The sequence below is a fragment of the Carassius auratus genome, unplaced genomic scaffold (assembly GCF_003368295.1).
Source record: "Carassius auratus strain Wakin unplaced genomic scaffold, ASM336829v1 scaf_tig00038466, whole genome shotgun sequence".
Lineage (NCBI taxonomy): Eukaryota > Metazoa > Chordata > Actinopteri > Cypriniformes > Cyprinidae > Carassius > Carassius auratus.
Genome location: NW_020526440.1, coordinates 158,068 through 185,934, shown reverse-complemented (window position 1 = coordinate 185,934; position 27,867 = coordinate 158,068). Strand labels below are relative to the sequence as shown.

Genomic DNA, 27,867 nt, shown 5'->3' with positions numbered 1-27,867 from the left:
TCGCGAACAGGCTCCGAAGTGCCGCTCCGAAGTGCCGATCTGAATCATCCGAGTCGCGAACAGGCTCCGAAGTGCCGATCTGAATCAACCGAGTCGCGAACAGGCTCCGAAGTGCCGATCTGAATCAACCGAGTCGCGAACATGCTCCGAAGTCCCGATCTGAATCAACCGAGTAGCGAACATGCTCCGAAGTGCCGATCTGAATCAACCGAGTCGCGAACAGGCTCCGAAGTGCCGATCTGGATCAACCGAGTCGCGAACATGCTCGAAGTCCAGATCTGAATCAACCGAGTCGCGAACAGGCTCCGAAGTGCCGATCTGAATCAACTATTTAAAAAAACAGAATACCGTTCTTACCAAATTCATTCAACACGTTATTAATCATAATTAGTTTTTAAACACTGACAGGAACTTTCAGAGCTGATTTCAAAGTTACTGCATTTATAAAACAACTCTATGAAAGACTCAGATCACGTATCTAAAAATAAATCGCTATAGTAAATGAGTAATAAGAGGAGTGAAGTTTTCCTACCGTTCTGCTGTGTTTGTTCCTGGCAGCGCGTCTCCTCCCCGCACACGCGCATTTACAGCGCTAAATTAATCATCTTTGCTAATTATTTACTTCACTGTAAACCCTAATGTTGCCTTGACTTAAAAAATCAAGTAATGTTGACTAAACATTACTTAAAATTTTGCATATTGGCCCTGTCACTTAAAAATATGAGTTAATTTAACTAATTTACCTTAAAAATGCATAAACTTAAGATTTCAAGTGTTGTGAGCTCAAAATCATCTGTTCTTCCTTTAATGTGATTGGCCATGGGAGAAATTCTGCCTAGCAACAAGAGAACAAAAGCACTGATTGGTGGGTTACAAAATTCGTCCTTTTGGTCTGTTTGGTTGCTGAACTACAATTCAAGAGGAAGTTTTTCTTTGTGTACTATGTTCGGTGACTAAAATTATGTAGATATAAAGTTGTTTTGCATGATTTCTACTGGTGAAATATGTTAATTTAAATCCTTGTGGTACGTGATTTTGAGATGATTATTGAAACGACAACTTAAGTATTTGATGAAGTGGCCCAATCGTTTTCCTTTGAGTGAAAGAACATGGCAGCTAAAGTTACTGCCGAAAACGAAAACCCTAATAAGTTGAATGAACTAAATTGATTGAGTAAACTCATTGCCTCAATTTAATTGAGTAATGGAGTCCCTCAAAACTTACATATTTAAGTTTATTTAACTTGACGGTTTTGTAGACTGTACACTGAAAACCCTAATAAGTTGACTGAACTAAATTGATTGAGTAAACTCGTTGCCTCAATTTAATTGAGTAATGGAGTCTCCCAAAACTTACATATTTAAGTTTATTTAACTTGACGGTTTTGTAGATTGTACTTAAATCACTCAGTTCACCAAACTTGATGCTTATTTAATGTACTTAAACAATTATGTTCACTTAACTTGGTACTAATTTCAAGTGTACTTACATATTTAAGTTAACTCAACATGTAAATTTAACTGAAAATGATGTTCTTATTTTTGACAGCACATTGAAGTAAAACAAATAACAGCATATTTTAACTTTGACCTTTTGACAAACTGTCACTATATTTATGAAAATACAGTAAACCCTATACTGCACTTTAAAAAAAAAGAAAAAAAAAGTATTTTTATGTCTTTGCAGACATTTAAAAGATATCCACTGAGGAGAGAATGTTTTTATGACGTCTTTTTTTAATGTTTTTTAATGTCTTCTGTACATCCGATATAGACGTTCACATATCCTCCTTACAAGGTTCTGTGACTTTATTTCTGTCAGACATCTAGAGAAGCTCTTATTGAGAATTAACAGAGGTTTAAATGTGCATACTTGATTCATTTGAAGTCACCATTGTGGTGGAAAATGTTTGTTTTAGTTGGGATCTTGGTCCAGATACTTCTTATGTTCGCTTGTCTCTTGCTGCTATAACAGTATATTTTAAAATGCTGTTTTTGTGGCGAAGAAAGATGAAGTTTAAAAGAGCTCAGGTGTTATCAGCTCTTTGTTGGTGTTAGCTTGTCTCTTGCTGCTGTAACTTGTGTGTTGTAAAACACTGTTACTGTGGCAAAGAGAGTTGAGATCTAACATACACATATCTTGCTTGTAATGGTGACTAATTATAGTAAAATAAAATGTATTGCTGCAACTATGGATATACTTTTATGGATATAAACTTTGTAGATAAAACAATGTACGTACTTTTAGAAAACCGATCATGTCATCACAAACAGACATCAAGATTTTGGATATGCATCACATCAATGGTGACAATCAGAACAAAAAAGGCTGGAAAATAAGGATGAGTTTGTGCTATGGAGCTCTTTTGTTTGTCACCATTATTGTGATGCATATGCTACATCTAGAAGTCTGTGTGTGTGAGTACTGGATTGATTCTTTTACTCAAATTATTTCAAACACATTCATTTCGTCCATCTTTAAAATAAGTATCTTACTCCTGGTGCCTGTTAAAAATATCAAACAAAACGTATTTTATGATCTCAAATACGTATTATGTGATGACTTTCCCATCAACAAAAAACATCAAATAACACCTGAGCTCATTTAAATTTGTCTTTTTTTCACCACAAAAACAGCAGCAAGAGACAAATTAACACAAGAAGTAACTGGACCGAGATCCCAACTAAACCAAACACTTTCCACCACAATGGTGACTTCAAATGAATCATGTATCAACATTTAAACCTCTGAGGGATTTAGGTAGTCTACAAAACCGTCAAGTTAAATGAACTTAAATATGTAAGTTTTGGGAGACTCCATTACTCAATTAAATTGAGGCAACAAGTTTACTCAATAAATTTAGTTCAGTCAACTTATTAGGGTTTTCAGTGTTCATTGTCAGCTTCAGGTACTTCATTTATTATTGTTCAATGAACTGTTTGAAACAAAAAAGGTTGTATTTCAGTAATAATTCAAAATTATCAAAATAAAATATATAAAATAATGGTTTCTATTTTAATATCCTTTAAAATATAATTTATTTCTGTGATGTGCAGCTGTATTTTCAGCATCATTCCTCCAGTCTTCAGTGTCACATGATATTTAGAAATCATGAAAATATGATTATTATTATTAAAACTATTAATAGTTGTGCTACCAAATATTATTTTGGAATCTGCAATACTTTTTACAGGATTCTTCAAATGTATATATTTTTTTTAAAGAACTGAATCAACCGAGTCGCGAATAATGAGAGGAGTAAAGTTTCCAACCGTTCTGATGTGTTTGGTCCTCACGCGCGTCTGACGCTCCGCGGCGTGTCTCCGCCCCTCATATGCGCGTTTACAGCACTAAATTAATAATCTTTGCTAATTATTATACATTTACTTCATTGTCAGCTTCAGGTACTTCATTTATTATTGTTCAATGAACTGTTTGAAACAAAAAAAGGTTGTATTTCAGTAATAATTCAAAATTATCAAAATAAAATATATAAAATAATTATTTCTATTTTAATATCCTTTAAAATATAATTTATTTCTATGATGTGCAGCTGTATTTTCAGCATCATTCCTCCAGTCTTCAGTGTCACATGATCTTTAGAAATCATTAAAATATGATTATTATTATTAGAACTATTAATAGTTGTGCTACCAAATATTAATTTGGAATCTGCGACACTTTTTTCGGGATTCTTCGATGTATAATTTTTTTTAAAGAACTGAATCAACCGAGTCGCGAATAATAAGAGGAGTGAAGTTTCCTACCGTTCTGCTGTGTTTGGTCCTCATGCGCGTCTGACGCTCCGCGGAGCGTCTCCGCTCCTCACACGCGCATTTACAGCGCTAAATTAATCATCTTTGCTAATTATTATACATTTACTTCATTGTCAGCTTCAGGTACTTCATTTATTATTGTTCAATGAACTGTTTGAAACAAAAAAAAAAAAGGTTGTATTTCAGTAATAATTCAAAATTATCAAAATAAAATTCTATTTTAAAATCCTTTAAAATATGTGAAAATGATGTGCAGCTGTATTTTCAGCATCATTCCTCCAGTCTTCAGTGTCACATGATCTTTAGAAATCATGAAAATATGATTATTTATTATTAGAACTATTAATAGTTGTGCTAGCAAATATTATTTTGGAATCTGCTATACTTTTTTCAGGATTCTTCGATTTATAATTTTTTTAAAGAACAGCGTTAATTCCAAATATCTAACAATATTAATGTTTGATTTCACTTCTTATCAATTTAACACATCCTGAATAAAAGATTCTAAAATCTAATAAAGAATACAATTTCTTATAAAAAAAGAAAGGATAAAAATTTACCGAGTCGCGAATATGCTCCGAAGTGCCGATCTGAATCAACCGAGTCGCGAACAGGCTCCGACCCAGATAGCAAGCAGACTTATTCAACGTCGATTTTTGGTTGTAAAGGTCAGTATCGGTCGTCGATCAAATTTCGATGTTGAATCAACGTTCACTATTTGGTCGGAACATCAGAACGTTATTTAGTGGAAAATAAAGCATCGATTCAACGTCGAAATCACGTTGACTCATCAACCGACACAGCCGACGCATCTGATCGAAATCATAGCGTCGGATCAATGTTGAAACTTGATCAGAGGCATCAAAGATCTGCGCGTGCACTCTCACAAAAAGAAAAAGAGTAACTAAATGTATTTGTATTCATTATTTTATATAGCCTCGTGGGTTGTCCGTCTGCCACTGAATATTATATGCTAAGTTACTTAAAGTCTTAAGTGGAAATTTTTTTATTCTTTTTTTAAGGAAACAAGCGGTGAGAAAACAAATAGAGTGCCAGCATTAGAGGTTCAAGTCAACTAGTCTCACAGTATACACACACACAAGCCGATTTTGTAATGAGCTAATCGGGGGTTGCGTGTTTCTGTAAATTCTGCGTGTTTTAACGAGCGCGCGCTGAACATTGGAGCGCGTTCATTCAGATTCAAACACTGGAGCAGAGGGAGTTGCCATGGAAACGGGCGATCGACAACTGGCAAGCTGCTCGCTACGTGTCTCGCTGCTGTTTTCACTGATTTCGGTAAGTTTAGTAAATTAAAATTGCATAAATATCATATGCCACTGTTCCTGACATCTCTTTTGCTTGTATTTGACCAGCATCTGTTGAATTTACTTCATAGAAATGGTTTTCGAACAAGTCAGTGAGCATCTTAACCGTTATCAGAGGAGGTAACGTATGCTAACTCCATAGACTGAGCTTTTATGTAGAGTTTGGGATTTTAATAACACATTTATGTGTAGATGAGAGGCATTGACAGTTCTGTAAAATATTTTCTGGTCATTTTTCAATGGATGATTGAAAATAGGCTTTTTTATTTAACCTAAATATACACTAACTTTACCGTTAATCAGTGACGTCATTACATCAGCGTCACAGTTCAAACGCCTTTTGATCTCGTCTACTGATAAACAAATATTGATAAAAACTGTTCAGCATATTTATTAAATACATATTCTTTCTCTTTTCTACATTTCTAGTAGCTTGGTTTCTTGTGATAAAACTGTCATTGTATACTGAATATTGTTGGCTCTGTGACAGATTGCTTGTTACATTTCTAGATTCTTCTAGTGTTTGATAATCTTCTGCATCCCATGATGAGCAAACCTCCTGTCCAACAACATCTCCAAGGCACACTGATCCATATGACTAGCAGGTTTACCCCAAACATACACTAATGCTATCCTTCCCAATTTCTGAAATAATATTACAATTTAAAATAGCAGTTTTTGGTGAAATGTAATTTATTTCTGTGATGTGCAGCTGTATTTTCAGCATCATTCCTCCAGTCTTCAGTGTCACATGATCTTCAGAAATCATTCTAATATGATGATTTACTGCTTAAGAAACATTTCTGATTATTAACAATGTTGAAAACAGTTGTGCTGCTCAATATATGAATATATATATGTAGAGAGAGAGAGAGAGAGAGAATTCTTTGCTAAATAGAAAATTCTTCTTGACACTAACTTTTGATTAATTTAATGTGCCCTTGCTGAATAAAAATATGAATTTATTTTTAAAAATGTAGTCTACATTACCATTTAGAAGTCTGGGGTCTATATAACAATCAAGCTTTAAAATAAATAAATAAACTCTATGCTGTTATAAACAGTTTACACAAAAATATAAAACAGCGCTGTTTTTTTTTTTACATTCATATTTATCAGAAGTTTTTCTTTGGCAAAGAGCAGCATATTATAATGATTTCTGGAGGTTCATATGATGCTAAAGACTGAAGTAATGATGCTGAAAAATCAGCTTTGATCATAGGAATCAACTGACCCTTCGCAGAAAACCATCCCTCCTTAAATACTGTTGCTATGTCTGACACGCCATGCTGCTCTCACAGTACACACCTTGTTCTCACAAAGCGAACAATACATCGTGGACCAAAGAGGAAACTGACAACACACTGACAGAGGAATACAGAGAAGGTCACTTCTGGTATGAAACAAGTTTTCAGCTTTTAAATTTGGTCCCTTTTTTTTTTTTTTTAAGAAATTCAAACAATAAATAGTGTTTTGTGCTGTTTTAATGTGTTACAGATCGCTGTAGCGCCTCAGTTCAAGCAGCACACATGAACCGATTGATTCATATTTAATTGAAGCACAAAAGAAAAAATATCACACATCTTTATACAACATTTTTCAAGTTTTAAGTCGACCGAAGTTAATCTACTCTCCTGTCTACCGTATTTTCTGCACCATATGGCGCACCGGATTATAAGGCACAGTCTCAAAACTGTGAGTTTAGTTGAACTTTATTCTACTATTTAACAATACACTCACATTATCTTTTAATCAATCTTCTCCCACAGATCCATCAAAGTCCTCATCTTCTGTGTCTGAATTGAACAGCTGGGCAACAGCTTTTGAACAGGTTTCGCCATCAAACAAGCCGGGTTCCCTCTCATCATGGTTGATCGCTGCCAGCGTACGTAGTGTATGTATTACGTCCCTGTGTCAACGGGAAATGGTCCGACAGTCAGGTAAACGGAGCGCTTACCAAAGTCACACAACAACATTTTTACAGATTTTTGGCACACCGGATTATCAGATGCACGGCCGATTTTTGAGAAAATTTAAGGCTCTTAGATGCACATTATATATATTGTCAGGCAAGATGGCAGTATTGGCGTTATTATAGGTCAGATCACCTGTCAATCAAGCTCACTGTGAACATTCAATGACATTTTAACATGTATTCACAAAGAAAACATCTCATGTTTCACTTCTGTTAAATGTGATGAAATAAATCACCTTTTGTGTGAAATATGAACAGCTATGCTAATCTTTCTCCTTTTGTTTTCCTGTTTCTCCAGCCTCGCGTGTGGAGACTTCAGAAGATGCCAGACCTCACAAAGATTTCAGATGATGGAAACTATAGATGAACATGCAAAGCTGCTAAATAATCCTTATATTGTAATCATTGCCCTAAAAGGTAAGTTTTCAGGGTGATCAAGGTGCTCCTACATTTTCTGCTTGTACTCCTATGTATTTATGATACAAATGTAAATGACTGTAAATGAACATAAAAAGCTGTTGCACGCCTTACTCATAAGTACTCGCCTGTTAGCAATGCTAATTTTATTTAACAATGTTATTACTGAGATCATTAAAAAAGTAATTGTGATGAATGGGGTGGGGCCGAGAGCCTTGGGAATGGAGCGAGGCCGGTGGAGTGATTGGGAAATGAGTAGGGATGGGTATCGAAAACCGGTTCCATTTTAGAACCGGTTCCAAATTTCCAAGAACCAAGTATTCGATAAGACGCGTGCATTTCGATTCTGCTTAACGATTCCAGCTTTCGAATTCCAATTTGATTAAAAACGATTAAGTGCAGGAACGGAAATAATTTGCGCCCTGTTTGTGTACAGCGTGCATGAAGCGCAAGCGTGTGCACAGAGAGCAGCGGTTTCACTACTGGTTCCCGGTTTGTGTCCGTTCTTGGACTGTTCCGTGTATTTCCACTGTAGAAAAGGTTGTTCAGAGTCGAAATTGACTTCTTTCATATTTGTCGACCAATATACAGAAAACTACATCAGTATATCATCATAAACACAACCGTTTTTGTCTTATGTGAACGTAAACCGATGAACAGATGAGAAAGAAAACACACATGTACAGTGTTTTTGCTTAAAGAGACAACAGCCTAATAATGGTGTTGCCTGTCATTAATGTTAATCAAAGAACAAAAGAAAAACATTCACTGATCTTGACTGAATATATTTAATAACTTTAATTGATTAATCTTTATTTTATTTATAAAAATAAAACAATTAGGTGTTTTTAAACTTTTAATTACAGTGTCTGTACCCGAAATTTTGTTTAGTTGTATTTATTTATGATATTGCATATTGATTTGTTTGTTCATATCTTATTACTGACTGTTTACTTGTCCTTAACACTTTAATATTTGAAATGTATATTAATCTAGTTGTTTTTGCTATGGTATTTTTTTAATGCACAGGCAAAATTCCTCTTGCAGTTTTTTGTAGGCTGCTGATTTTTGCTCATGTTATTCAGCTGCAACAGAATACATGTTTGACATATAAATGTTTGACTTGATTTTTTTTTTTTTAATATTGGATTTTTTATCTTATTGGAATCTAAACTAGGAATCGATAAGAATCGGAATCAATAAGCAAAATCGGAATCAATAAAATTCAAATTATACCCAACCCTAGAAATGAGGGACACCTGCTCCACTCACCGGTCTCGCATCCCACGGAGGAGATGTGAGGGATACAAAAGAGGAGCGACGACAGTGAAGGACGAGACTGGACCAGGCCTGGACTTTATTTTGTGTTTGTGCATGACGGAGGAGATGTGAGGGATACAAAAGAGGAGCGACGACAGTGAAGGACGAGAGAGGACCAGGCCTGGACTTTATTTTGTGTTTGTGCATGACGGAGGAGATGTGAGGGATACAAAAGAGGAGCGACGACAGTGAAGGACGAGAGAGGACCAGGCCTGGACTTTATTTTGTGTTTGTGCATGACAGTCGTCTGCAAGGGGCTGGCACAATGTTTTGTCTTTATTTTATTATTAAAGCTATGTTTGATTGTCCGCCGGTTCCCGCTTCCCCCTTGATGCCGTTACAGTAATATTGTCACTTTATTAAACAATCCTCTACGAAAATACAGTTTCACAGTGTTATCAATGTACTTTCAGGGAGGAACTTGTCAGCAAATCTACTTCACAGCACATCAGTGAAAGCAGTTAACAGTTACAGACATGTGTTGGATCAGGGTCAGATCTGAATTCTGCAGGTAGGTAGATCTCCAGGAACAGGATTGTACAGCCCTGTTATATTGGTAATGTATGATGCATTTTGTTTTTATTGCAGGTTTCCTGGGATGACCGTTGAAGAGATCAGCACATCAGATGTTGGCCTGGACAGCTGTACCTACAGTACACCACACTGACTTCTTTGCATGGATAGCTGACTACTACTACTACTATTATGTTCTGTGAAGGTATTATTATAGGAAACCTGAGCACCTGTGACAGTGGAAATGTTGTAATGAATAGTCACACATTCATATTTGTAAATTGAAAGTCACAGATAATTTTTTTTAGTACTAACAATGTTTCTTTTTAACTAATTCTCTCCAGCAAACACAACACAACAATTACACCATTTCATATTCTGAGGTGCACAAACCCTATTCTACAAACAAGAGAACAACAGTATAGACCCTTTGCACGTGACGTCACCCTCTACTCGCGCGAATTGTGAATGCCATGACGGACGGCAGAAGAGCTTTGCTGTAGGACGGACCGCAAGCCAAACGAGTACGAGTTCGTGTTCGTTCGTGTAATAAAATGTTTTTTTTTTTACTACAGTTTGATAATGGTCAAACTGTGTATTTACAATGTTAAAGTAGCTGACAACAATAAATATTCTTATTAGGAATAAAACTGCATCGTTTTTTAACTGTGCAGAGCAGTAACGTTAGCTGAATAGTTAGGCCTACTACGCTACTGTAATTTTGATATTGGTCATTGTGGTGGTACTTGGACAGCCAAATATTTTCTGAGGTGGTACTTGGTATAAAACGTTATAGATCAACTGCATTAAAAAAGTTGCATTGGCACACCCAGTGAACAACGGTAACTTAAGTGAGTAGCCACGAACGAGCAGGTCCTCTAAAAACAGGTTACGTTACGTTACAAAGAACTGGTAAGCATCCAGACTTCTAAAAGCTTTGATATCAACACCAACCCCATTTACCACATAGTGGTACAGATTGTGTGGAATGAAGTCGGGTAGACTCTGCAATTTAATGAGGTCCGTGAAAACGGAGGAAAAAGGTAAGGGTCGGTATCCAATCCTACGATCTCAAAGTTCTCCAAAATACCGTTCTTTGTGAGCACCTACCAGATGCCCTACCTCGACCAATAACGGCACAACAGCTTGTTCAATAGAAGAAGCCATAAAGTTTAGTGTTATTTATTTTAATCTGATTGAAACTTCCACTACTATTTAGCTTGTGCTTCCGGTGATTCTGCCGTCCGTCATGGCGTCGTCACGTGGTCATAGTCACGTGTTTGCAAAGGGTCTATACAAGTGCTCAGTTTAGTTAATACACGGGTAATGTGTCCTGGCAATTGTTCCAGGATCGTTAGATTTTGGTTCATTCACACTGCCAGTGATTTTCCAGAATCTGTGTGTGCATTCACACACAAACCATAAAGATCCAGTAAAGACACATGACATTAAGATGTGACGTGTTTTGTTTCACTTAAGCTGGTGAACGATGTCAGCTTCAGAACGGATATTGAGGAACTAACTGATCTCTGCTTCATTACAGTTCGCACATATTTTTTCGTCACAAACATTGATCTGCCTTTTTTTTGGGGACCACCGTGCATTTGAAAGGGGCTTTAGTCTAGCACACTACACATAAGTTATTTTTCTATTATAATTTTTTTTTTACAAATTAGAGCAAATTGAATAGAAATTAACTGAATAGAAAAGGTAAGTGCTTTTGGAAAATGGCTGAAGACTCAGCTGTTCAAATTAATAAAGGCAGGTCATTCTACCATGATCTTCTCTACAAATATTACTATTCTCATAAAGTCTGTAAATATGTCCAGTTCTAATAAACACATTTCAGGAAAAAATGAAATGCAGCCCTGCATAAATCTGGTATAACTGAGGCTGTGAATTTGTTAATTTGCAGAATAGGATTTATGCACCTGTAATGAAGATTTTGAGAAGGTTTTGTTGTGTTTGTGAGAGAGAAAGAAACAAAATACAAGCTTGAAACTCCAAAAACATTTTCTTGATGATTTATTGAAATATTCTCTACAAATACAAATTCCAATGTCACAAGTGCTCAATTTTGTTATATAATGTACAAAGTGTCTCAATTGTGGCCTACACGATCAAACCTGACCTGATTAGGTCACATCCCTGATATTAAAAACAACTCTAGTTTTGATTGCAAATGAAAACTGATTGATCTACTATGTAACCCTGTCTTCTTTATAAATCATCAACTCACTCATATGTCTTTTATTTTGTGTAACACAAAAGCAAAGAGTGACAGCCTCAGTCACCATTATTTTTTTATATGTGTGTGTATATATATATATATATATATATATATATATATATATATATATATATATATAATATTTTTAGAAAAGCAATGATAGTGAACTGTGACTGAGGCTGTCAGTTTGTAAGGTTCTGCCTTGCATCTTTTGTGACCCACTGAAAATAAGTCAAACACATTTGGTCTTTTTTTATTCAGTGAATATAGCTTTTAGTTTGTTACTTGACACAATTTATATTAGCATATAATATACTTTATACCTATTTGTGTGTAAAAGCCGGTTCACCGGCGTTTTGCTCATCATTATGGATCACCCGCGGCTACCGCCGCTGGTTTATAATTAATCAATACACACCACTCTCAAGACCAGATGCAACTTCATTGATATTTTCATTTATTTTCATATTACATGTACAAATACATTAACATTTACCAGATGCTTTGATCAAAAGTGAATAATTCGGGATTATTTGTAGTCTTTTGAAAATTAACCATGATTTTACTACAGCTTTTGCAGTAAAACCATAGAAAAAACAAAATCAACCATAGTTTTACTACAGTCACCATGATTTTACTACAGCTTTTGCAGTAAAACCATAGTAAAAACAAAAATAACCATTACTACAGTACTTGCATGGTTAAATGTTGTATGAGTATACCACCTTTTAACAATACTTATTTCAAAGTAGGTTTACAGGAAATGCATGTTTCAAGGTTACAGTTTAAAAAACCAGAGATGACTGAGACTCACTGGGAAGACCATATAGTTCAGTGATCCTCAAATCTGGCTCGCGAGATCCACTTTCCTGCGAAGTTTAGCTCTAACCCTAATCAAACACGCATGAGTTTGCTAATCAGTGTCTTCAGGATCATTAGAAAATCACAGGCAGGTGTGTTTAATTGGAGTCGGAGCTAAACTCTGCAGGAAACTGGATCTCGCGAGCCAGATTTGAGGATCACTGATCTAGTTCATAATAAAAAGTCATGTGTTCAGTGCTGTCAGCATCGCAGGCTAACTTTATGCCAAGAACTTTTTAAAAAGAGTTACATAAACACAAAATAAAACCAGGCAAACAATAATTAAGTAATTAAAAAGTTTTAAATTGCATGATAAAAATTCAAAAATATTTTCTGATAAAATCTTACTAAACAAGTCTCTAGTTTTGTGTTCAGTTAACATTAACATTATCTTTCAACATTTTTAAAGGGTAAGTAAAAAAAATTCAATCCATTTTGTATTGTTATATTGTTGGTAACATTTGTAAAAGAACAATGTTTATTCTTTCTCCAAGATACCGTTTATTTGCAAAACTGATACAAAACAGCATGTTTTCATTTAGATACTGCATTGTGTCATTTCGTCAAAACTCGTCATTTCATTTTGCATCATCCTGCAGAGTGCTGCTTACAAATAAAAGGGGACATGTAGGTCCACATAACTCAGAGAGTAAATATTGTTCATTTACAGATATAAGAGACGTTACAATAAAGCAGGTTGAAAATCATAAAATTTACCCTTATAGGCAAAATAAGGATAATATTTGTTTTGTGTGTTCATGTACAGTTGTTGTCTGTAGTCTTCACGTAAGTTTGGATTCAGTCTGGAGCTGGTGTAATCTCTAAAAACCTTGGGATGGCCATCCTGAGATAGAAACAGGAAATAAAAAGAAAAGAAAGTTTAGCATAGCTTCTGATGTTCATATTATTTCAGACAAAATATTATTTATTTAATCACAAATAACTGGAGTGCATGGTTATTAGATGTGCTGTGTGAATACTAAAATATGTATTTAAATCTAATTTAAACAAAAAAAAAGTGTGTCCGAGCCCCAAATATTATTAGGAAGGCTATTTCAAAGTAAAATACCAATAGGTTTTGCTTCCTTTAGTGGATTTTGATAAATTCTTGGTGTTAGAATTTAGTGACCTCACTACAGGCCATGCACCATAGATGCTGCTGCCTCAATTTGAGCTTATTTTGCTATATATATCTGATTTAATCACAAGTAGATTTAATAAACGCACATCCACTTCCAATTCACCAATCAATAAACAAAAATCAACACACTGCCACTAATGCTCTCAAAAATCAGTTTATTGATGAAGTGTTTCATGTGATCCCTGTAAATGTAATATTTGTGGAACAGGCATCTCTTTAGAATGGAATACACATTTCAGTAGGTGGAACATCATATTTGTAATTTATACTACCGTTAAAAGTTTGGGGTCAGTACGATTTTTTTTACGTCTTTGAGAAAAGTCTCTTCTGCTCACCAAGGCTGCCTTTATTTGATCAAAAGCAAGTAAAAAAACTGTAATATTGTGAAATATTACAATTTAACACAACAGTTTTCTACGTGAATATATTGTGAAATATAATTTATTTCTGTGATCTAAGCTAATTTTTATTACTCCAGTCTTCAGTGTCACATGATCCTTCAGAAATCATTCTGATTTGCTGCTCAATAAACATTTTCAATTATTATCACTGTCATCAATTATCAAAAGTTAAAACAGACATTTCTGTTTCAAACACTGTACTGTTATAAAACTTTATTCATCAAAGAATCCTGAAAAAATGAAGGAACACAGCTGTTTTCAACACTGATAATAGTCAGAAATGTTTCTTCAGAAGCAAATCAGAATATAAGAATGATTTCTGAAGATCATGTGACACTGAAGACTGGAGTAATGATGCTGAAAATACAGCTTTACCATCACAGGAATAAATTACTTCTCTAAATATATTCAAATAGAAAACTATTATTTTAAATTGTAGTGAATTGTATCCATTTCATACATTAAACTGTGGTTGCCATAAAAGACTTGGAAAAACATAAAAAAACCATACCTTCCCAAACTTATGAAACAGTTGTGTATGTTCAAGATTGTACTTACTAGTCCTGCAGTTTATAGCATCTTGGAGATGTTGTCTGACAGCTGCGGTGGGCCGTCAAGGGTGAGCAGGGCCTTCTCTTCTGGCCCTATAAAAAACAAAATCGTGTGAAAAATACTTTTACAGACTATTTAGTTATCATTTATATTTGTGTAATGTTCACACATTGCTTGTGATTAGTTTAGTTGAGGTTGACCTGGAATATCCTACATTAAAAAAGTATATGGCCAGCACTACAGATTGTGCTACCCTTTTGATGAAAGAAGTCACATCTGATTTGTTACAAGCATTAGTGACAGAATCATCAGCCAATCAAATTTTGAAATTCAATGACAGCACACCCTCTGGGTCTAGAGATGTGCCCAGTGCTACCCCCAGCGTTAGACTGCCCTTTTAGTCAGGGATTTCCAAAGTACGAAAGTGAAATTCAATGAAAAGAAAATATAGCCTACAGATCTGGTTGCCAATCTACTAAAATGCTTTTTTAAGGTGCTCTTTTTCAGAAAAAAAGAGAATAACTGAGAAATGAAGACCTACAACTGAGAAAGGAAGACCTACACCTAAACTGAAGGCCAGCAACATTTTTATGCACCATTTCAAAGATTGCAACTACGAGTGCTATGAGTGGCTAACAGTTAACACCAAGCACAAGTTATTTTGTTGGCCATGATTACTTTTTAATCTGAGTCAAGGGACATGAAATGAGTTCTTTATTATTTCATGAGTATTGTATCATGCACATTGTTATAACAGAGGTCGACCGATTCATTGGTTTTGCTGGTTAATCGGCACCGATAGTTGATTTGTAGAACTATCGGTTATCGCCAAAATCCATGGAGATATTTTTCCGTGTTGCGTTTGTTTTGCCATGTGACACTGTGCGCTGCACAGAGTGGGAAACTTCAAACGCGAATTTAAATGCAGCCGTTCACATAGTTTTCTATTAAATAACATTATATTAATCTCAAATCATTGTAAATTTACATAATGACTTCACCCGAGGTTATAAATTATGTATTGTGCATTTTACAGCAAAACGTTGGTCTTTCTTTGGCTCTAATACAGTCTGTATGCTTCATATAGAAAGCTGTAATACAGATTTCGCGTTTTCTTTCCGTTTGCTCTTTTTTTTTTTAACACTGAACTTTAAACACATATGCCACATAGTTCACTCCTGAAGCAAACGTATGTCCGTTTGCTGATTAAATAAACAGTTTTAGACCGCTGCTTGAATTGAATGTGATGCATCCGGTGTGTGTGATAACTGTGACTTCTCAAAGACGCTGCGCATGATTAGATAATCATGCACTGTTCTAAAATAGCAGCAAATAAAATGTGACGCGGTGTGTAGGTATGTATATATATATATATATAGTGGGGCTCGAAAGTTTGGGCACCCCTTGCAGAATCTGTGAAAATGTGAGTAATTAAAAAAAAAATAAGAGAGATCATACTAAATGCATGTTATATTTTATTTACTTGTTTGTCCTGAGTAAGATATTATACATAAAAGGTATTAACATTTAGTCCACAAGACAAAAAAAAGGCTGAAATTATGGGGGTGAAAACTATTGAACACGATGAACATGGCCAAATTTGGCTTATTTTGTTGAAATATAATTTTTTTCCATTTAGTTCTGCCCTTCGTAAGCAACAGAAGATACTTGTATGTTTCCCTGTACACAAATTAAATACAATTTACCTTGATCTTCAAATTCCAAAAGTTTTCACCTGAAGAATCTGCAGGACCTTTTTGAAGAACGCTGTTCAGTTTAACTCTTCAGAACAAACAAGGGACTCATGCACAGCCATCACAAAACAGAAAGACAGTCGAGGATCATCAGGTAACAGAACACAGTACTAAGAACCAAGGGTTCCCAAACTTTTGAGGGGGTTATTTTAATAATTTCAGCAATCTTGTGGACTAAATGTTAATATATTTTATGTATAATATCTTTCTCGGGACAGTACTACATAAAAAATAACATGCATTTAGTATGATCTCTCTTATTTTTTGAAAATTACTCATATTTTCACAAATTCTGCAAGGGGTGCCCAAACTTTCGAGCCCCACTGTATATATATATATATATATATATATATATATATATATATATATATATATATATTAGGGGTGTAACGATACGCGTATTCGTATTGAACCGTTCGGTACGACGCTTTCGGTTCGGTACGCGGTACGCATTATGTATACCGAACGGTTCGTTGGACTAATTAATTATATTTGAAAAAAAAAAAAAAAAAAAAAAAAGAGAAATATAATGATATGCGTTCAACAAGGTAGCCCAATAACCCAAACGACGTAACAGGCAACGCCCCTGACACTCCAGAAGAAGAAAAAAACACCAACTTATATGTTTATGTTAGGGTACTACTCAGTCAGGCCCTCGCTCACTCAGTACGCGCTGAAGGCTCGTTCAAAATGGCCAATGCGTTTAACAGACCAGAAAAAGAAGATCCTCCAGTAACCAACAGGTCTGGTGTTTGGGTGCACTTTGGATTCCCTTTAAGCTATAATGGTGATGGCAAGAGAGTGGTGGATAAAAAAACAACGGTATGGCGCATCTGCAACATGACAGGGTACACCAGCGCGAATACAAAAAAAAAAAAAAACACCAGCGGGAATACTTGAAACATGTCAACTCATTTACGCTGACATCACCTTATTGTGTCAGTATCTGGGAAAAGACGAAAAAAAAAACATGCACGCAACAAACTATCCCTGCAGCATTTAGACACCGGTATTATAGCTTACAGGGAATCAAAAGTGCACCCAAACACTAGACCTGTTGGTTATTTTAGGATCTTATATTTCTGGTCTGTTAAATGCATTAGACATTTTGCAACGAGCCTTCAGCGCGTACTGAGTGAGCGAGCGCCTTAGGGGCCGTTCACATATCGCGCCTAAAAACGCATGGAAAACGCTAAGCGCGTCTTTCTCCTCCTTTCCAAAGCGCTCGGGCAGAAGCGCTCATGAGGCGTCTGTCTTTGCTAAGCAACAATGACGTGCTCTCTCCATGAGACGCGGAAATTTCAGCGAAGGATAAATGGATTTGCAGCTCTAAAAATCGCTTGCAGTAGCTCTGCTACTAAATTTATTTCAAAATTGCAATCCATATACAACTATGATCAGCTGTTCCTTCATCTTGGCTCAGTTTTCAACGTTGTTATGGGAAAGGATGAAGCTGATCGGTTAGTTCTTGTCACATGACCCTCGGTGCGCTTGCGGCATTCTGAAAAGTTGAGATGTTTTTACATTTTGCTGTATCTAAAACGTACCGAACCGAACCGTGACATCAGTGTATTGTATCGAACCGAACCGTGAATTTTGTGAACCGTTACACCCCTAATATATATATATATATATATATATATATATATATATATATATATATATATATATATATATATATGTGTGTGTGTGTGTGTGTATATATATATACGCACACACAACTGGAAACCACAAAGTTTGTAAAACATTTACAACTGATGAGTAGTTTACACTTTAGATTGGGGGGTACAGAAAGCTTTGTAAATGATTTATAATGTTTATTGAGATAATAGTACAATGTTGACATTTCAATGATTTATAAGTGATTCATAATATATTAACTAGTAACTATTAACAATTAAGGATCTGTTTGATTTTTTTGGTGATGTTATTTTTTTTTAAAGATTTATGAAAATATTATGAAATATGTGTAAAATCATAGCATATTACTTAATCATTAGTGAATGTATATTCCTGTCACTTGTAAATTATTTATAACTTAATCTACAGAACATAGATAAAAATATTAACATCATTTATTTCTATGAACACATAGTCATGTTTTGTAAATAATTAGTTAATCATAATCTAATTACTTGTAAATGACTTTTAAAATTAATTTACAAAAAGTACACAAATTATTAGTATATCACTTATTAAGCGCTTATGAATGTTTTGTAAATGATTAGTTCATCATTAACTACTCACTTAAAAGTGACTTACAACTGAACTTTATTATAAAGTGTTACCAAAAAGTCACCCACACCTTGGATGACCTGAGGGAGAGTAAATTAACAGCAAATTTTCATTTTGGGGTGAACTATCCCTTTAACCCACACTAATCTAGCCTACTGCTGAAGTTGTTGATCAGCCATCATTGTTGTTGAGAGACTGTGTGGGGCATAATAAGTGCATTACACATACGGCTGCGTTAGCTGTAACAGAGATGTGTAAGATGTGTACAGGTATCTAACAGTTGTTTACTGAAGGCCCTGACTGAAACCCCACGGTACTCACTGTCTGACAGCAGGTTCACTCAGACTCTGATAGTCATCACTGAAGAGTCCAGGAACAAAACAAGCTGACACAGAGACAACAATACTGAGTCTGCAGTTCCAGGTTCATTAGAAGGAAACAAGATAGAGCAGAGGTAAAATGCAGATAAAAGACAGAATAATATATGACAATTATAATAACATATGTAATATACATATTCTACTACTAATAATATAATCTTAAAATAACACAATCTATATTTTTAGTTTTAGGTTGAGTGTGACTTACGTTATGATGTCAGGGACTTCTTAAAATTGGTGAAATGTATTCTGAAAAAGGCATATTAATGTATTTCATGAGCTTCTTCAGGTCACCTGTATTTCTAAGTCAGTATCTCCCTTCAGAAATGTTGAAATCTTGGAGCTTCACTTCTGTTCTGTAGAGTTTCTTTCTGTCCTCCTGAAATCACAGAACAATTTGTATTGATATCTGTTTATCATGAAATACCAAAACTCGTGTGAACTTGATTTCAGCCGATTACACTCTCACTGTAAGTGACGTCATCGATTCAGTAAATCAGCCTTTTCCAATAACATACTGACAAATCACCAGCAAAACATTCACAGAGCCATCAAAATATCTCATACACACACGAAGATTTGATTAAAAGCCCAGAGTTTCATCAACAAGAGCTCAAGTTGGCCTACCTGAAAACTGCTAAAATGCTAACGGACTTTTCCGAAGACACTAAACCGTTTCTATAAAATAAATTTAATTGAAACATGTCAATAACAAGCAAGAAACGTGTTAGGAACATTTGTATATAATATTTGTGTGATTTTAGCGACTAAACTTACCTAAAACAGTGTAAACTGCAGCGAGAGATGGAGATTACTGCTTGCCAGTAACGGTTTTTGTGTTGACGCCCCGTTTCCATGGCAACTCTGCTCCCCGCTTGCGCAGGACTCACGCACACACAGCATTCACACAAACAAACATCTAGAGTTAAAGCATTACATTTATAATGTACAGTTTCATTCAATAATTAATTTAAAAATCATTTTGTAGTTCAGAAGCAACAGCAACAATAGCTCACCATATTATTTCACCGGATTATTTCTGGAAGCCTGTAAAAGAGTGAAAAACACAGTGAAAAAGCAGTCAGGACTTCTCTTTAATAATCCGCTTTTACATTTTCACTCCGAGAAACTTCTGAAAACGCATTAAGGCGTTAACATTAATTTTTTTTTTAAATCGCTACCGTGACCGTTGGCTCAACAAGTTAACGGTAACATTATTTGAAAATGAGCCAGTCTCTTCAGCTGCCCATAGACTGTATAAAACACACCGTGTGCCTTACCTTTTCACAAAATTAACAAAGTAGTATTTTTTGTCTAATTGAGCTGAAGTGAAATCGTAACCTTACCTGATAGACGGTGGGCCGAGGGTCCGTATCTGCTTTACTTTTCGAAATGAATGATCCCTATGGAGGGAGAACCTGGATTTGTAAAGTTGGGACGGTTGTTTTATTCTCAACGATATGAAATGTGTTGCCACTCCCATTTGTTGCACATTTTCCCCGAAATCATAATGCACGATCCGTAAATATGCAGGCAAACGCTGTTGCCTACTATATTAGTTGAGCCAATAGCGCGGCAAGATACTGACATGGGATTATTACTATCCAATCAGATGTAGTTTATTTAGAACAGCTGTTACACGAATGATTTAGCTATCGGACACGAGCACCAGCAGCGCATTGATCGTCAAGGACATTCTTTGTGTGATTGTAAGTATTCATTTAATTAGAATATATTTATATAAAATGTTTGTTTTGTACACTGTGTTGTTCAAACGTATGTAAGCGTCTCGTTAGTGTCGTTTTAAGTAGGGTAACGTTTCAGCTGGCGAACTAGCAGTAGCCAGAGCCGTTTAGAATCTCGTATTTAACGGCTCTGGCAGTAAATGGCATCATGCGATTACATATTTGATTTGGTGTAAACATTATATTCTAACGGTGACACTTCGTCCAACTCGCATAGACTACAGCTCCACTGTATGTTGGTGGATAATTACCTTAGACTCAAGGCGAACATGAACCTGTTGATGTTTAAGACATATATTTAATTACCAGTTAAATCTGACATAACGTTATAGAGTCAGTATCCTAATATTCTAATCAATATTCAAACCGGAGAGCTAAGAACTCTAACGTTGGTTAGAACTGTATGTATTGGAAATAAGATTATCACTATCAAATAACATAAACTGCATGTAAAACAAACAAGATTATAAGTATAACTATCAAAAAACATAGACTATCAAACAAAGTAGAGTTATAATGTACGTAAACCTGTCATACAAATTTACTTCAGCAAGAGTAGCAAACACGCATCTCCCCACATGTGTACATGCATACACGCATGTGCCCTAGTCATCTTCAAGTGACTTATTGTCAAAGTTTAAACACTGACAGAGGTTTGTACATGGCAGCTCATGCAGTTTACATGTGCATCTACCTTTAACACAATTCGTTTTTTTACATGAGCAGTGCACAAGTTCCAGTATGACAGATTGTCCACATATACAAGGTAGGTTGTGGATGCCTTCAGGAATTTCAAGAAGGGATGAGACTTGTGAAGGCTTGACTTTAGTGAGCGTGCCATATAAGCTGTAATGTTCACTCCCTCTGTTTCTTCCACAGATTTTTTTAAAAGCAAATTCAACTTTGACAGTCGAAGTACTTTGTGTTGTTTTAACAGCCTATCCTCAATGATTGTTTTGCAGAAGTGCTTCTATCCATTTTCATATATGTTTGTTTCTGTTCTCTCAATTTTGTGTGTGGTCAGATACCGGGTATAATCTCGATAGCAAGTGAAGTGATACCGTGCTTCACTAGCCACCAAGTCCCTGTCTTGGATATGGAGAAGGAGAGACTCGTCCCTTTTCCCTTCAGCGGCGAGTAGCAATTTCCCGGCATGGAGTGTTTCATACTGTGTTTCACACTGTGTTAGATTTTCTTTTACCCTTTTCCTGCAGTGTGACTGAACCTTGTACTTCTCATGTTTGCATATAATGCATTGTACTGGAAGCAGCTGTGGGGCCCGCTTGGATGTGTAGGAATCACGGGCATAAGATCTCAGAGCCCTTGTTTTAACTGGAGTTGCTTCACCATCCTCTGTCTCTACCACTAAAAGTGCAAAACAATAGATTTAGGTTCTGCACCCTTCCCCACATCACTGATTAAACAAAAATGGTGTGTAAGTTTCAGCAGGGTATATTGGTTCCACCTGTTCCCTTAACACGGGTAATAAACCTGTTTCACAGCTTTCAGGTGTCCGTCCTTGAGGTTAATGAGGCCATAATAGGAAGGGTTCATTTTTGCAGGGTGTTTTTATTATATTAGTTAATTCATTGTGTAGCTATATTAAGTTAACTCAAATCTAAACTCCCTGAAGTCATATCTTTCTTTTTTCTATCTATCCTTCTTTCTAGATTTTTTTTTTTTCTTATCCATTTATTTTTTTCTTTTTACCTGTCTATTGAACTTTATTGCCTTAACTTTCGGGCTAGGATTTAAGCCAACTTAAAAGTTTGCCAAAACATTTCATGTAGTTTTTTGTACTAATATTATGTTGTTACTGCAACTACACTGCACATATCTGTATGTGTTGTTCATACTGTATATCTGTTCTGCTCTTATATTTAATTTATATTACTGTAAATACTACTTTCTTAACTGTATATTACTGTCCATTCTGCACTGTACAGGTCAAAAGTTTAGAAAACATTACGATTTTTAATGTTTTTGAAAGAAGTCTCTTCTACTCAAGCCTGAATAAATGAGTAGAAAAAAAATATATATATATTTCTACTCATTTATTCAGGCTGTCTAATATATTTGATGAATAAAAGACTAAAAAGAAAAAAAAACTAATAATATAAATCTTATTTACTAACACTTTTTATCAATTTAATATATCCTTGCTGAATAAAAGTATTGATTTAATTTAAAGAAAAAAAATTACTGTCCAGTAGTGTATATTGTTGTTACAAAATATTTGTATTTTTAAAACATAGCTGCTGCTGCTTTTTTTGTTCTGTTTTACTTTTTATTCATCAAAGTATCCTAAAAAAGTATCACATGTTCTGAAAAAATATTAAGCAGCAGAACTGTTTCCAACTTTGATAATGAATCATCATTAGAATGGTTTCTAAAGGATTGTGTGATAATGATCCTAAAAATTCAGCTTTGCATCACAAAAATAAATGATAATTTAAAGTAAAATAAATTGAAGATCAATTATTTTAATTGTAATAATATAATCACAATATTACATTTTCCCCCCTGTATTTTAGATAAAATAAATGCAGGCTTGATCAGCGGAAGAAACTCATAAAAAATAAAAAACCCATTAAAAATAGTACTGTTTCCAAACTTTTGACCTGTACTGTATGTCCAATACTGCACTGTCGGTCTATACAATATAATACCAACCTTCCTTTGCAGTTTCTTTAACTGATACTGCCTTCTCTCTTCTCCTTTGTGCTCGTTTTATCTTCGTAATATTTGTCAAATGACTGTAGCACTCCCTGTGGTAGCCAGTGTTAGCTGGTTTGACTAACTGGTTTGTAGGTTCCTGGCTTTGTAACTTGTATGCCTGTACTGCCTCTTCTGCAATGATACCTTCTATGCCCTCAAGGTCTTTCCACAGAAACACTGATTTAATAAATTTCTCCCAACTTATGTCTGTGAAGGTAAGGGTGGGTCCACCACTTCTCTCAAATATATGCATACAGCACTTCATGTTTTTTATTTCATCCAAGTAAACATGGGCAGGAAAAAAAAGTATTGTCCGTCTCATTTTTTCATGACGCTGTTTCCAAGCAATACCATTATGTCAAATGTGTTAAATCAGAAGGGTGTATTTATTAAAGATTGCAAAGAAATGACAGGATATCGTATAATGTAACCTCTACATTATAATTTTGTGTCAAACTGAATATGTAGTAAAATTAGGTAAAATAGTTCTTATCTTAAATAGTACAATCTTAAATCCTGGGCGCGAAGCGCGCCAGTGCGTTCACAAACGCATCACCGACACTTTCCACGCACGCTATTGGTTGAAGGCAACAAATACGTCATGCAGGTCGGACCCCGCACGTAGCTGCTTGCTCTATTCGCCGGTAAAATAACCTGGATAAAATTACCGATATTATAGTAATGTGCAAAGTGTTTGAGTGGCAACAATTTTTATTTGCTTTGTTGAAAAGCGTAGCGGTTACATATAAAAAAACTTGGTTATCCCTCGCCACAGATCGTTTGAAAACACGAAATCTCCCCTCGGCCCACCGTCTATGAGAGCCACAGATGTCGCTGGGATCATCCTCTTCTCTCTCTCTCTGTGTGGCTAAAAAGAGATGAATAACTGGGTACGCGCACACAGATAAGCGCGGCATCGGCCCGCGGTCGTGAACCAACTCAGGGCCGACGATTGATGAGCTGGAGAACAGAGCACTGACCAAATTATATCGGCCTCCGCCTGGCCGATGTTTTATAGATGTTTTAGGTATAGAGGCCGACGTTTCGATATTGGGCCGACGTCGGCCAGACGTACATGTGCTGTCTGGGATTTTATTTTTTATTAATATATCTTTAGTATTTATATGAAAATGCAGATTGAAGTTAATTTACGTTATATTATAAATCTAGAAAAAGGAAATTGCTAAAGTTGATTAGTGAGGTGAAAGGTTAGTCCTGCCCCCTGCAAAAGATAGGCACAAGCAATCAGAAGGATAGCGAGCTTGAACGAGAGACGCAGTTGCGAAAGATAAATGTAATAAGAATCGTTTGAGTAATCAAATCTAGATGATTATCAAGTTTGAAGTATAAACCATTGATGTATATAATTTTTTGAATGTTAACTGATGTTAGAACGAGGTTGTGATGAGACGGACGCAAGAGAATTAATCAACATTTTCCGGCGAGAAACACTTTTATTTTTGTTTTCTGATTTATACCTTTCCTTGGTGAGTACAAATTTCATCATACGAAGTGTATTTAGTCATTCTGATTGTGTATACTGTGAATTGTAATGTGAAAAAAAGAATCCAAAGGATAAAAAGTGATGTAAAAGTTTCCAAAAATGCTTTAAATGTGTTTTAATTTATGTGATTGTATATAGTCATGTTTGTAAGATGTTCTACATGTTCAACAAAGATTATTTGGTATTGTGAAGTATGCACCATGCGGTGCTAGCTTTGCTAACACTGTGAGAATGAGAAGTTGTCGTCATAGCACAAAGCCCCTCCCTCGATATCACGGTCTCCGCCATGTTGGCAGGATAGCGGCGGCGAAACAGGATTGTTTACATGTGTTGTTAAGAGGAGGTTCTCGCAATTCTGCACTGTTTTACCATGCCTGGAAGTTACTGCTGCGTTAAAAACTGCTCCAGTACCTCTCACGATACATATGGAAAACATAGGAACAATGGAATACAGTTTTTTTTAGATTACACCAAGCGCAAAACAGCGGTATTTGGAGAAGCTCTCAACCATTCAAAATATCGACCCATACGAGCTCCCTGCAGCGGAGTGGCACAGAGACCTGGACCATTTACCTCCATGCACACATATGGACATTGGGAATTATATTGTTTTTTGTTTAAGTTACTACACAATGCAGGAGTTTAAAAAGCCACAAGTCTTTGGAAAGTTACAAGGCTTTCTGCTGTGGCTGGGTCCATCTACAGCAGGTGAAGAAAACCGTGTTGTACTGGCCAAAGTAAGTTTATTCACATGCGTTTTAGTGTATTGTAATTACATTGCATTTAGAATGCACTTCTTGACCAAAATGACAAAGTAATTAACTGTAATTAGTAAAGTAATTAACTGCGACTTGGTCGTAAACACCAGATTGTAACGAGATGTTCAATGTATACATTTACATTTATTCATTTAGCTGACGCTTTTATCCAAAGCGACTTAACAATTGCTATATATGTATATATGTCAGGAGATAGGTATAAACGGAGGTCGGAGCCAGCTCCAAATGGGCGGATCAGCTCCAAATGGGTGGGACTTCAGCTCCAAGTGGGCTGTACAAACCTCCAGAGCCTTTTGATTGGTTTATTTAATGTCACGGGGTTAATGCACGCTGCGAATCCCCCCCCCCCCCCCCCCCCCCACCAAAAAAAAAAAAAAAAAAAAAAAAAAAAAGACGACGTCAACTTCCCAAGGCTTTTCAGCGTCAAGAAAGAGGAGTTTGAAGGGGTAAGTTTAGTTTGTACAACGTATTACAAGTTGCGAAAAAGTGCAGTATCTTGGCGGTTGATGTTTTAGTCTTGACGTAGTTAAATCATGATTACAAGCTCATTGCATTCAAGTTTGAAAATGGGAGGACATTCATGTGCAGTTTTTACCTTCAAAACTCATATTTACGATTATTGCGAGAGCACGTTAAGACAGAATTAGCAGCACAGATAAATTACATCTTTATCGTGTCTGTTACCCTTTTGTGCTAAATATTTCTGCAATACATATAGGATTTACGCTGCAGATTACGGACACTGAAGACCATAAGCAGGTATTGTTACTAACGTTACGCAAAATATGCAGGCATAGGTATTATAACTGCAGTTATATTTAAGCGATCAATAACTATTAATAGATTTAGTACAGTGTTCCATAAGAATGAGTCTTCGTTACAATAGTCTTTACATGAGTCTTCTCCTAACTGATAATGCTTGACTTTAACAAAGCTGGTCATTGTTTCAAAACCTGCTGTTATATTTTTAAAATGTTATCTATTTTACTTGTAACGTTAATCCAAATAATGTAAGGCAATTGAAACATTTGGTTTAATTACCAAATTCATTTTTTTCAATTTAATAATCATAACAGTGGATATATGAGGATAACTGCAGTGTCCACTACCATGCATTACATATCAACAGGTGTAGAATTAATTTTGTCATTGTAGGAAACACAAACAAACAAAAACATTATGTCTAAACTTTGTGTTACAAAAAGTTCAAGTCTGGGTGGCCAGAAGTTACATTTCAGTGACCTGGTTACCGCCTCTCTCTGCAAACCCAAAGGATCACTTTCCTGTAAACTTTTTTTTTTTTTTGTTCTTTCTATGCATCAAGATGTGTAATTTATTGTGTCTGAAGAATTTTGACTAATGTGTGTGTGTGTGTGTATGTATGTTGGTCTTTGTGTGGATAAATTATGTTCATACTTTAAAGGTGGACATTTGCAACAGCGCTTGTCCCTAAAATTGCTCCAGGGGTATGGTCAGAGACTGTCCTAAATGACAAATGATGGAATGTAAATGACATTACATTCTGTAGACGTCTCACATAAATGTGCATTGTACTTTAGTTAATGTTAACTTGTCAACAGTTAATTATTTTAGGATGTCATTGGACTGAATGTTTAGTGACTAATGACACTTCATTAAAAATATATTTTGGAGTAAAAATATAATCCATAGTCTTGGAGTGAAAGCAGCAGCAAAGTGTTCCAATGCTGATAAAAATCAAGCAGGTTAAAACCTCAGGTTCCTTAAATATCTGTTCTACAGGACTGTTTGGGGTTGGACAGATTTTGTAATGGTTTTGAAGTCTGATGCTCACCAGGCCTTCATTTATTTGTTCAGAAATGCAATAGAAACAGTCATATTGTAAATTGTAATAATATTTTACAATAACTCTTCTATTTGAGGCAGCAGCGGATCTACCCCAATCATCATTAATGGGACCCCAGTGGAGAGAGTGAGCAGCTTCAATACCTTCAAATGCCCTGCAAAGAGTAGCTGAGCACATGTCCAGAACATCTCTCCCCTCTCTGCAAGACATCCACACCAGAAGATGTAAATCTACGACTGTTAAGATCCTTAAAGACCCCACCCACCCTGGAAATCCACTGTGTCATCTGCTACAGTCAGGCAGACGCTTCTGCAGTGTGATGGCAAAGACGGAGAGACTCATCAGGAGTTTCTTGCCTCATGTTATCAGACTACTAAACATGGACATTAAATACACTGAACTTTATAGACCGGTTG

At 35.6% G+C, this 27,867-nt stretch overlaps 3 long non-coding RNA genes across 3 annotated transcripts; 2 read left to right on the top strand and 1 right to left on the bottom strand.

The window, feature by feature from the left end:
• Positions 1-7,314: 7,314 nt before the first annotated feature.
• LOC113083497 (uncharacterized) lies at positions 7,315-9,745 on the top strand. The gene is made up of 3 exons (XR_003283283.1): positions 7,315-7,493; positions 9,227-9,324; positions 9,402-9,745. It is a non-coding gene; the product is annotated as an uncharacterized LOC113083497 (long non-coding RNA).
• A 3,087-nt stretch (positions 9,746-12,832) lies between these two features.
• Positions 12,833-18,866, bottom strand: LOC113083499 (uncharacterized). The gene is made up of 3 exons (XR_003283285.1): positions 18,822-18,866; positions 14,518-14,603; positions 12,833-13,261 (listed from the first exon to the last, which is right to left on the bottom strand). It is a non-coding gene; the product is annotated as an uncharacterized LOC113083499 (long non-coding RNA).
• Positions 18,867-20,227: 1,361 nt separating this feature from the next.
• On the top strand, positions 20,228-22,632 carry LOC113083498 (uncharacterized). The gene is made up of 3 exons (XR_003283284.1): positions 20,228-20,589; positions 21,352-21,391; positions 21,650-22,632. It is a non-coding gene; the product is annotated as an uncharacterized LOC113083498 (long non-coding RNA).
• The last annotated feature ends 5,235 nt before the right edge of the window (positions 22,633-27,867 follow it).